Source organism: Trichechus manatus, unplaced genomic scaffold (genome assembly GCF_000243295.1).
Source record: "Trichechus manatus latirostris isolate Lorelei unplaced genomic scaffold, TriManLat1.0 scaffold00258, whole genome shotgun sequence".
NCBI classification, from domain to species: domain Eukaryota; kingdom Metazoa; phylum Chordata; class Mammalia; order Sirenia; family Trichechidae; genus Trichechus; species Trichechus manatus.
This window is the reverse complement of record NW_004444194.1, coordinates 1358585-1369661: the sequence shown is the minus strand read 5'-3', so window position 1 is coordinate 1369661 and position 11077 is coordinate 1358585.

Below are 11077 nucleotides of genomic sequence, written 5' to 3'. Positions count from 1 at the left end.
AGAGAAATCACGCCAGAGGTACAAAGGCAGGGGCTGCCACAGGTTGAATGTTGTTGTTAGGTGCCGTTGAGTTGGTTCTGACTCATGGCGAACCTACGTACAACAGAACCAAACACTGCCGGGGTCTGTGCCATCCTCACAATCGTTGTTATGCTTGAGCCGGCTCCACAATGTTTTCAATGGCTGTGATCTTTCAGAAGTAGATTACCAGGTCTTTCTTCCGAAGCACTTTAGGTGGACTCAAATCTCCAATCTGTCAGTTAGAAGCCAAGTGTGGTACCCGTTTGTATCACTCAGGGACTCACTGTGTTTAGCCACTGAGAATTCAGGGTTCATCTGTTATAGTAGCTAGTATTACTTGTTGTTGTTAGGTGCTGTTGAGTCGGTTCTGACTCATAGCGACCCTATGTACAACAGAGTGAAACACTGCCTGGTCCTGTGCCCTCACAATCGTTGTTATGCTTGAGTCCATTGTTGCAACCACTCTGTCAATCCACCTCATTGAAGGTCTTCCTTTTTTTCGCTGACCCTCTGCTCTACAAGCATGACGTCCTTCTCCAGAGACTGATCCCTCCGGATAACATGTCCAAAGAATGTGAGACGTAGTCTTACATCCCTTGCTTCTAATGAGCATTTTGGCTGTACTTCTTCCAAGACAGATTTGTTCATTCTTTTGGCAGTCCATGGTATACTCAATATTCTTCACCAACACCACAATCCAAAGGCTTCAATTCTTCTTCGGTTTTCCTTATTCATCGTCCAGCTTTCACACGCATAGGAGGTGATTATGGGTTGAATGGTGGCCCAAAAAAGATATGTCCATATCCTAACCTCCAGAACCTGTGAAGGTGACCTTAATTAGACAAAGGGTCTTTGCAGTTAGAATTAAGAATCATGAGATGAGATCATCATGGATTATTTGGGTGGTCCCTAAATCCAGTGACAAGTGTCCTAATAGGAGAGAGAAGAGGAGAAGAGACAGAAGAGAAGACCATGTGAAGACAGAGGTAGAAATTGGATGATGCAGCCACAAGCCAAAGAATGTGAAGCTGGAAGAGGCACGGCAGGATCCTCCCCAGAAGCCTGGGGAGGGAGTGCAGCCCTGCCAACATTTTCATTCCAGACTTCTGGCCTCCAGAACTGTGAGAGAGTAAATTTCTGTTGTTCTAAGTCAGCGAGAGTTTGTAGTAATTTGTTCCAGTAGCCCAGGAGACTAATATAGGAGCTATCAGAATATAAACAGTAATGAATGTTTTAGGAGTGGATGAAATGATCCTAGAAAACGGACAGAAGATGGTTGAGGTCTTGGGAAGTATCTCTGAGAAGTATCAACATTTCAGGGCAGAGCTGAGGAAGAGAATCCCCTGCTGGAGATTGAGAAAGCGCCGTCCAGGAAGTGGCAAGAAAAACTGTGGGTGACATCACAGAAGCTGGGGTAGGCCTCACTGTCAAATGCTGCCACAAGGCACACCACATAAGGACTGAGAAATATCCCCCCTCCTCCCTGTTCTGCCACAAATGTTATAATGGCATTATACTCATGCTTTATTTTATTATTTTTGATTTAGCTTTTAGTAATACTTATTTCTTAGCTTTTAGAAATACATACTAAAATCTTTACAGATGAAACTATATCATGTCTGAGATTTGCTTTAATATAACCGTCTTAGTCATCTAGTGCTGCTATAACAGAAATACCGCAAGTGGATGGCTTTAACAAAGAGAAATTTATTTCTTCACAGTAAAGTAGGCTAAAAGTCAAAATTCAGGGCGTCAGCTCCAGGGAAAGGCTTTCTCTCTCTGTTGGCCTTCTCATCAATGTTCCCCCGGACTAGGAGTTTCTCCGCGCAGGAACCCCAGGCCTAAAGGCCTCGCTCTGCTCCTGGCACTGTTTTCTTGGTGGTATGAGGTCCCCAAGTTTCTCTGCTCACTTCTCTCTTTTATATCTCATGAGATTGCCTCAGGACACAATCCAGTCTCCGTAGACTGAGTCCTGCCTCACTTACACAACTGCCGCCCATCCTCCCTCATTAACATCATAGAGGCAGGATTTACAACATATAGGAAAATCACACAATACTGGGAATCACGGCCCAGCCAAACTGAAACACACATTTTTTGGGGGACATAATTCAATACATGACAATAACCCAAGATGTGAGCTGAGCTATTAAAAAAAAACCAAGATAGAAATGTGGTCTATTCATACAATGGAGTATTACTCAGCCATAAACAGAAATGAACTCCTGCTGCATGCTACAGCATGGATGGGCCTTGAAAACATCATGCTGAGTGAAAGAAGTCAGTCCCCAAAGGACAAATCTTGTATGATCCCACTTCTATGAAATATCTAGAATAGGCAAGTGTATGTGATTGTTGTTGTGTGCTGCCGAGTCAATTCCAAATCATAGGGACCCTATAGGACAGAGTAGAACCACCCCACAGGGTTTCCAAGGCTGTGATCTTTAATGAAGCTGACTGCTACATCGGTCTCCTGCAGAGTGGCTGGTGGGTTTGAACCGCTGATCTTTTGATTAGCAGCTGAGTGCTTAACCACTGCACCACCAGGGCTCCTTAGGCAGGTGTCTAGAGACCAAAATTTACCAGTAGTTACCAGGGGTGGGAGGGAAAGGAAAAGGGGGAGTCTTTGCATACGGGGCACTGAGGTTCAAGATGGGACAAGAGTTAATAATTCTGGAAGATGAGTGATGGGCATATGGCAGGTTATCATTCTAGTCTCTCTTCTTCTGGATACATTTGAATCTTTCCAAAAGGAAAAAGAAAACGTACAAAGCAATTGAAACCCTCTTGGTTCACGTTGAGACAAGACCCTCACGCTTAATTATGGAAACAAAAGTACTCCGGCTTCTTATATTCTCAGGCAATTGCAAATTATATTCAACATCTAACCCCTCTACTAAGCTAGGAGCTTGATTAGATGCTTCCTTATATATATTCATGTGCATCCTGAGAAGTAACTAAGGGAAATTCAATCAAATGAGCTATACCTGCATATAGAAACTTCAGTCTTGGTTGTTGCTTGAGTGAGAACAGAGCTAAGTCTTCTGCAAAACAGCAAGTTTTACCACACTTGGAGATAAAGTCACAGACCACTGAATTGAGCACATTATTTCATCTGGAACGCTTGAGAAACCTATCGGCTTCATTCGTTCATTTACTCACTCACTTGACAAATGTTTATGGACCATCTATTATATCGCAGATACTGGGGACACAGCTGTGACTAGAACAAATAAGTCCCTGCTCCTGAGAAACTTAAGTTTTAGGGCAGAGAAACCAGAAAAATGAATGAACTGGGATACATTTATCACAGGTCAGGTAGAGATCATTTTATAAGAAAAATGAAGTTGGTGAGGGGTCAGAGAGGAGAAGAGAAAGAGCTATTTTTGAAAAAACCTAAGAAGGTGACATTTGAGCAGAGACCTGAAGGAAGGAGTGAGCAGATGTGTGGAGAGCTGGGGGAACAGTGTCGCAGGCAGAGGGAACAGCGTCCCAGGCAGAGGGAATAGTGTCCCGGGCAGAGGGAACAGCAGGGCAAAGTCCTGTGTGGACAGTGCCTGGTGAGTCTGAAGAAGAGCGAAGAGGTCCACGTGCCAGGGTGGAGGGAGTGAGAGGAGATGAATGCAGGGGTGTCAACTCATGCTGGGCCTATTTCTTATAAACTTGCCTGAAAGGATGTTTCCTCTTATAAAGTCAAATCCCGGACTCACTCCTTTTATTCTCTTCCATTTTGCACACTCTCTGACTAAAAAGATTGAAAGTGAAAAAGCAACAACAGAGAGTTCCGCCTGGTGACAACATGAAAAGGAGCGTCCACACATGTTCGCAGGGTTACGCGTAAATATATGCATGCATCTGCGATGCCCTTCCATAGCTGTCGTGCCTCTTCTGTCACTGAGATGACAATAACTAAATAATCTCATGTCTCATATGGCAGCCAGACTGTCACAAAGTTAACTGACTTGAAGTTAATGAGGGCTTGTGACGGGAACAGGAACCTTTTGAATTACAAGAAGGTAGGTGAGTAGAGGGGGGTTGGGCAGGCATTGATGGTTCAGTGGTAGAATTCTCGCCTTCCATACAGGAGACCCAGGTTCGATTCCTGGCCAATGCACCTCATGTGCAGCCACCACCCATCTGTTAGTGGAGGATTGCATGTTACTTAACAGGTTTCAGGGGAGCTTCCAGACTAAAATGGAGTAGGAAGAAAGACCTGGTGATCTACTTCCTAAAATCAGTCAATGAAAACTCCATGAATTACAACAGGGCAATCTGCCACTGATCATGGGGATGGCACAGGACTGGGCAGTGTTTTGTCTGTGGTGCACAGGGTTGTAATGAGTTGGGGCTGACTCAACAGCAGCCAACAATAACAACAGATGGGTAGACGTGCTCCAGTGCTCCCCACAACCACTTCAGCGCTTTCTGGCATGACTTTTCCACTACCAGCCCCTGGGGTTTTTCTCTGCCCCCCGGAGTGTCCACTCAGCAGGCTGGAAGTACTAGGGAATGAATGCTCCAGGGAACATCCTCCAACATACCCAGGCTCTCTCATCCCCAGGTGGAAGGGGTGACTCTTAGGAACATGCTTTTTGCTGCCTCCCAAGGGTCCTCACCGGTACTGCGTCCCAGTTGTCCATAGTGGTAACTTGGTTGATGACACACTCATTTCTTACTAGTTACTCCCTTCTCTGTCCCTCTTCCCTGTTCCTCTGCCAGTATGTCCTGGCATCTCTACCCCCCACCCACGTGTAAATTACTAGCACTTGAATCCATGCTTCAGAATCTGCTTCAGGGGGACCCCAAATGAAGACAATAGAGTTGGACAGATTCTGTTAACGATTTCAAAATCTTCAGGCATGAGGAAGATCTTTCTCTTCTCTTTTTCTCTCTTTTTCTCCCTTACTTGCTTCTCTCCTGTCTTACTTCCTTCCCTGTCCCTCCCTTCCTTCTCCTCCCTTCCTTCCCTCCCTCCTTCCCTCCTTCCTTACTGCCCTTCCTCCTTCCTTCTTCCCTCTCTGTCTTTCTTTCTTCAGAAAAGAGTTTGAAGAGTTTTGTAGGATAAAAGTTGAGCATAAATTCAATACCAGTGTCTGTCAAGTCAGCTCTGATTCATGGCAACTCCATGTGTGTCAGAGTAGAACTATGCTCCATAGCGTTTTCAATGGCTGATTTGTTGGAAGTAGATCACCAGGCCTTTCTTCTGAGGCACCTCTGGGTGGATTAGAACATCCAACCTTTTGGTTAGCAGCCGAGAAAATTAACCTTTTGCTCCACCCAGGGACCCCCAATATGTGTACTGAGTCTCATTGTGTAGTAGAAAAACTTCAGAAGTACTTGTCAAAAGGTTTGGACCTGTGCTGTCCAAGACAGAGCCACCAGCCACATGTGAAATTGCTGCATTTCTACCACCCTTGGTACACATTCCTGGAGTGTAAGGAGAAAATACTCATCAGATTTTGGAGACTTAGTATGAAGAAGAAAAAAAAAAAAGTGAAATATCTCATTCGTAGTTTTTTATATTCATTACATGTTACCACGTTCGGAGAAAAGTCAGAGGAGACAGAAGCAAGCACGTTAATTCATCCGGAACTCTTGAGAAAACGTCTCAGCTTCATTTGTTCATTTATTCACTCATTTGACAAAGGTTTGAAAGGAGCCCTGGTGGGACAGTGGTTAAGTGCTTGGCAGCTAACCAAAAGGCTGGTGGTTCAAACCCACCGTGGCTCCGTGGAAGAAAAGACCTGGTGATCTTCTCCTGTAAAGATTTCTGCCTAGGAAACCCTATGGGGCAGTTCTACTCTGTCACATGGGGTCGCTATGAGTCGGAATTGCCTCAGTAGCATACAACAACAACCCGTTGAAATGCTAACACTTTGGATATATTGGGTTATACAAAATATATTATTAAAATTAATTTCACTTGTTTCTTTTTGTCTTTTATAATGTGACTACTCAAAACTTTGAAATGACATACATGATCTGTGTTATATTTCTATTGGACAGCACCGGTCTGGATGGTTACCCAGCTCCGCGCTTTCGAACTCCATGACCTAGGGCAAGAACGTCTACCCTGGGGAGACACAGCACAACAACAACAGCGACAATAAAAAGTAATAATACCACTCGTCCACTCTAATGTTCAAGCTGTGTTCTACTGCTTGTCATTTCATCTTTCTGAGCCTCAGTTTCCTTGTCTGCAAAATGCAGATAAGGAACAACCAAACACCTCATGGGATTTGGTTCCTTGCTTTGGACGTTTAGGGTCATGGTTTCATGGGACATCCCAGTTAATTGGCCTAATAACATGCTTTGTGCTTCTGTTCTACCTTCTAGTTCAGTTGCATAGTGCCTGGGATCTTCAAACCTTGCAAACAGCCATCAAAGGCACAACAATTGGTCTCTATTCACCTGGAGCAACAGAGGAAGAAGGAGAGTCAGGAATAAGAGGAGGAAATGGATGTGTGGCTAATTGCCCCTATGAGAACTGCCTCCTCTGCCACAAGACCAGAAGAACTGGATGGCGCCTGGCTACCATTACTGAAAATTTTGATCAAAGACTCTACAGAAGAATCCTGATCAAAGGGGAGAAAACTCATAACAGAATTTCAAATCCTCACGGACTCCAGAATTTCTGGAGCCACAGAGGCTGGATGAACCCCCGAAACTATTATGCTGAGATAATCTTTAAATCGTAAACCAAAAATAACCCCTGAAGTTTTCTTAAAACCAGACAATAGTTTAGCTTAACTAGTAAAGAATATCTGCCTTGAGCATTGTGCTCTTTCAAGATCTATCCATATGGGATCAAATTGACAACAGCAACTGGAAAGATTAGACAGGAACCTTAGGGGCAGTGAGTTTATGTTAATGGAGGAGGAACAACTCAGAAAAGGAAGGTGAGAATGGTTGCACAACTCGAAGAATGTGATCAATGTCACTGAATCGTACACGTAGAAACTGTTGAATTGGTGTATGTTTGCCGTGTATATTCTCAACAACAACCAAAATAAATAAATCATTTGAAAAATGTGGATGAAGGCGGTCTGTACCCCATGGGATCATGAAGGGATGGGATGACTTCCTGTATGTGATGAGCCAGGCCCAGGGTGGTGGAGAAGAGAAGGGGCTGCTCTGATGACAGTCCTCACTGTGAGCAGGTGGAGTCACCTCTCATGTCCAAAGGATACATAAAGAGAAGTACTTGATGCTCCAGGAATAGAGAAGGGGTAATTGGGGACACAGACAAACAAAGGGCAAATAAAGAGGCCCCAGCAACACTCATCTGGAGAGAGCAAAAATTTCACCTAAGAATTACATGCAGACAGAAACACAAGCATTTATGTTTAAAAAAAAAACAACAAAAAAAAAACCATACCTATTGCTGTTGAGTCGATTCTGACTCCTAGCGATCCTATAGGACAGAGTAGAACTGCCCCATAGAATTTCCAAGGACTGCCTGGTGGATTTGAACTGCCAACCTTTTGGTTAGCAGTTGTAAGCACTTAACCACTACACCACCTGGGTTTCCATGTTTATGTTTAGGCTGCTCAAATGCATTGCTGTCCCATGGAGAGAGCATAATGGATTGAGCTGACAGAATACTAAACTTCTCTTATTGTCTTTCTCATTTCCTTCCCTGGCATCATCTACTTCTTTTGTTGCAGAAAACGCTTTCATCCCATGCCGACAGAAATCACTTAACTCTAGTACCTGAGGCACCAGCTTACGACGGTGTCTCCAAGTTATGGGCTCCTCAGTCAAGAAAAAACCCAAGCCATCCTTTGGGGACCGGAATCAAGGGAAGGAGATTTAATTGGGCTCAAAGGTACATTGTAAGGCAGCGTGGCATGGTGGTTGAGCTGTGTGACCCTGGGCAATTTGCTCAACCTCTCTGGCCTCAGTGTGCTCATTTATAAAACAGGGAAACGATGAACTTCGTTGATTGACTTAATTGGTGGTTGTAAGGACTCAATGAGATGATTCATGTGGTTGTTAACAGGCTGGGTGTTAGTGTTTGCAACTTGCACAGCCTTCAACCTGGAGGCACTTTTCATTCTCAAAGAGACCCACCCTCTTAAGTCTGAGACTTTTGTTTAAATTTCTTATACTTTGTTTTAAAATATTTTTCAAAATTAATTTTCACGTTAAAAGAAATTTTAAGCTACAATCCCATGACTACCCTAACATAAGCACTATGGGTATTTTGTTGTATTTCTCTCTAGCTCCCCTCTATGTTTTTATTTTCCATACAGCTGTAATTATAGTGTAAAGATATTTTATATACAATAATTCCTCATCATCTGAGTATTCATTATATGCTTCCTTATCCAAATAGCCATACAGTTATGAGTTTCGGGAAGCAAAAGTTGTCATAACATAAAAATACTAAATGAACAACCATTTCACAATTTGTGCCCCTCAAATATCCCTCCCCCCACTAACACAAACACTGCTTGGGAGCCCATCAGATCAATGTGTTTGTCGTTGTTTATCTCTGATTGTTGGTGGCTGTCTGAAATTAAGCAACAGAATTCAAAACAATGCAAGTCAATTGCAAAAGTGGAATTGGAAATCTTTGCAAAAGACAGCAGGATTTCATGAAGTCAATGAAAGTGATGTTGGAGAACAATTTGAAATGCCCAGGACGCATTTGTAAAGTTAGACCAGTTAACAACTGAAAAAGAGAAAACGAATGATAGTGGTGAGTGCTTCAAAAGAGAATAAACTGAAGAGCAAATGATTAAAAAGGTCCTCTGGGGAAATTGATGAAGGCCTTGGATATGACTGCAAAAATGGGCTCCTTTATGATTATACCACAGAAGTCAGATGAAACGAAGGACGTTCTATTGTTCTATCATACAATTTTATTGGGAAATGATGCATATACAAAAAGTATCAACTTTTGATTTATTCTTTGTTAATTCTAAGCATTAGAGCATAGTTGCAATGATTACTTAAATTTTGTTAAATATGATTGAAAAATAAACTTAGGTTTACAAAGTTTGGTTTCATTTTTCAGGACAAAGTTCCGATCGCATCTTTTCCCTCTAGTACGCCCGATGAAATTGAGATTCCTGTTTTCAGGGGATTCACTTTCAGCAAGTTTTTCAAAAACAAACAAACTGAAAACCGTTGCCATCAAGTTGATTCCAACTTGTAGCAACCCTATAGGACAGAATAGAACTGCCTCATAGGGCTTCCAAGGCTGAAATCTTTATGGAAGCAGACTGCCACATCTTTCTCCCATGGAGCGGCTGGTGAGTTCAAACCGCTGACCTTTCAGTTAGCAACCGAGTGCTTTAACCACTGCACCACCGAGGCTCTTCAAGCTTTTCCAGTACCAAGTACTATGGAATAGAGAAAGTTTCCTGTGTTATTTTCTTACTTAATATCATCCTCTAATGCTAATTTTCAAATGGTTACATTTTTTAAATTTCTTTACTCAATCCTCTTATGTTGAACTTTTAATAATGTTTCCAACTAGGTACTTTTAAAAGTAATAAGGCAATAAGTAACTATGTGTCTTTCTGTTTTGACCTATCAGGATATTGTCTGCTGTGTGGAATTACTGGGTCAGATGTGAAATTGCTGCATTTGTATGACCCGTGGTACACATTCCCAAGTTTCTTTCCAAACAGGCTGTACAAGAGTACCTGCCATCAGAAACATTTGAGGAAACGGTCAATCCATTCCTTCATATTACATACATTGTTGAGCACCTACTGTGTACCAGGAGCTGTTCTAGGCACTGGAGATATAGCCCAGAACAAGATGGCCTCAAATCCCTGCTTTCATAGAGCTGATAGTCTAAACGGGGAAAATAGTCAGAAAAGAAATAATGATTGGATATGGCAGGTGCTGTGTAGAACCATAAAGCAAGGCCTGCGGCACAGAGAGGATGATTACGGAAGCCTTTTGGTAAAGTAATATTTAAGGAGAAACTTGAAGGAAGTGAAGATGGGAGCCATCAACATCTGTGAGAAGGGTAGTCTAGGCTGAGGGAACAGCAAGTGCAAAGGCCCTGTGGCAGGAAAGTGCTTGGTGTGTATAAGAAAGGTAGGTGAAGACAGATTGTGCAGGGCCTTTTAGACCATGGAGAGGACTTTGGCTTTTACTCTGAGTAAGGAGGGCGCAAGGAGCCCTGGTGGTGCAACGGTTAAGCGCTTGACTACTAACCAAAAGGTTGGTGGTTCAAACCCACTCACCAGCTCCATGGGAGAAAGACCTGGCGAGCCGCTCCCATAAAGATTACAGCCTAGAAAACCGTACGTGGCAATTCTATTCTGTCATATGGGGTTACTTCGAGTCAGATTTGATTCGAGGGCACCTAACAACAACAACAAAGGAGGGAGCCATGGAGGGTCCTGAACAAAGGAAAGAACTGACCTGGCTCGGGTGCTCACAGGCGCCCTCTGGCCACTGTGGGAGCAACAGACACGTGGCGAACAGAAGCTGGGAGACCAGAGAGAAAGTAACTTCAGTGGTCCAGGTTGGAGATGACAGGGCTGGGGCGGGGGGGCTGGGGGAGTGGAAAGGGGGGTGGTGCTGGAGGTGATCTCTAGATATATTCTGAAGGTAAAGCTGACACATGTTGCTGATGGATTGGACATGAGGGATGGGTGAAGAGCAGCCTAAGGACAGAGCTGCCACCAGTTGCGATGGGGAAGACTGTGGGAGGAGGAGTGTGGGGAGGGATGATATCCGCCACTTCCCCCTTGAACTACAGAATCGCCCCACAGTGGCATTCATAAAGAATGGAAACACAAACATCTATTAATAATTATTTGCAAATGCTGCATATTAGGTAGTTTAGAGAAACGCTGCTCCCTGGGAATTTTGCCAGAAAAATTCCGATCTAAGTTACTACAGCTATCAAAGCCAATATGGGGAACGGCAAAGTCTCTGCCTCATGTGAGAATCTAGTTAATCTCACACTATACTTTCTTCTACCCTTATATAAGACCCTGGATCATCTGAACATAAGATCGACACAATGGAGCTGAAGGAGGATTGGAGTCGAGAAAAAAAAAAATTGGCAGAGATAGGGTAGTTG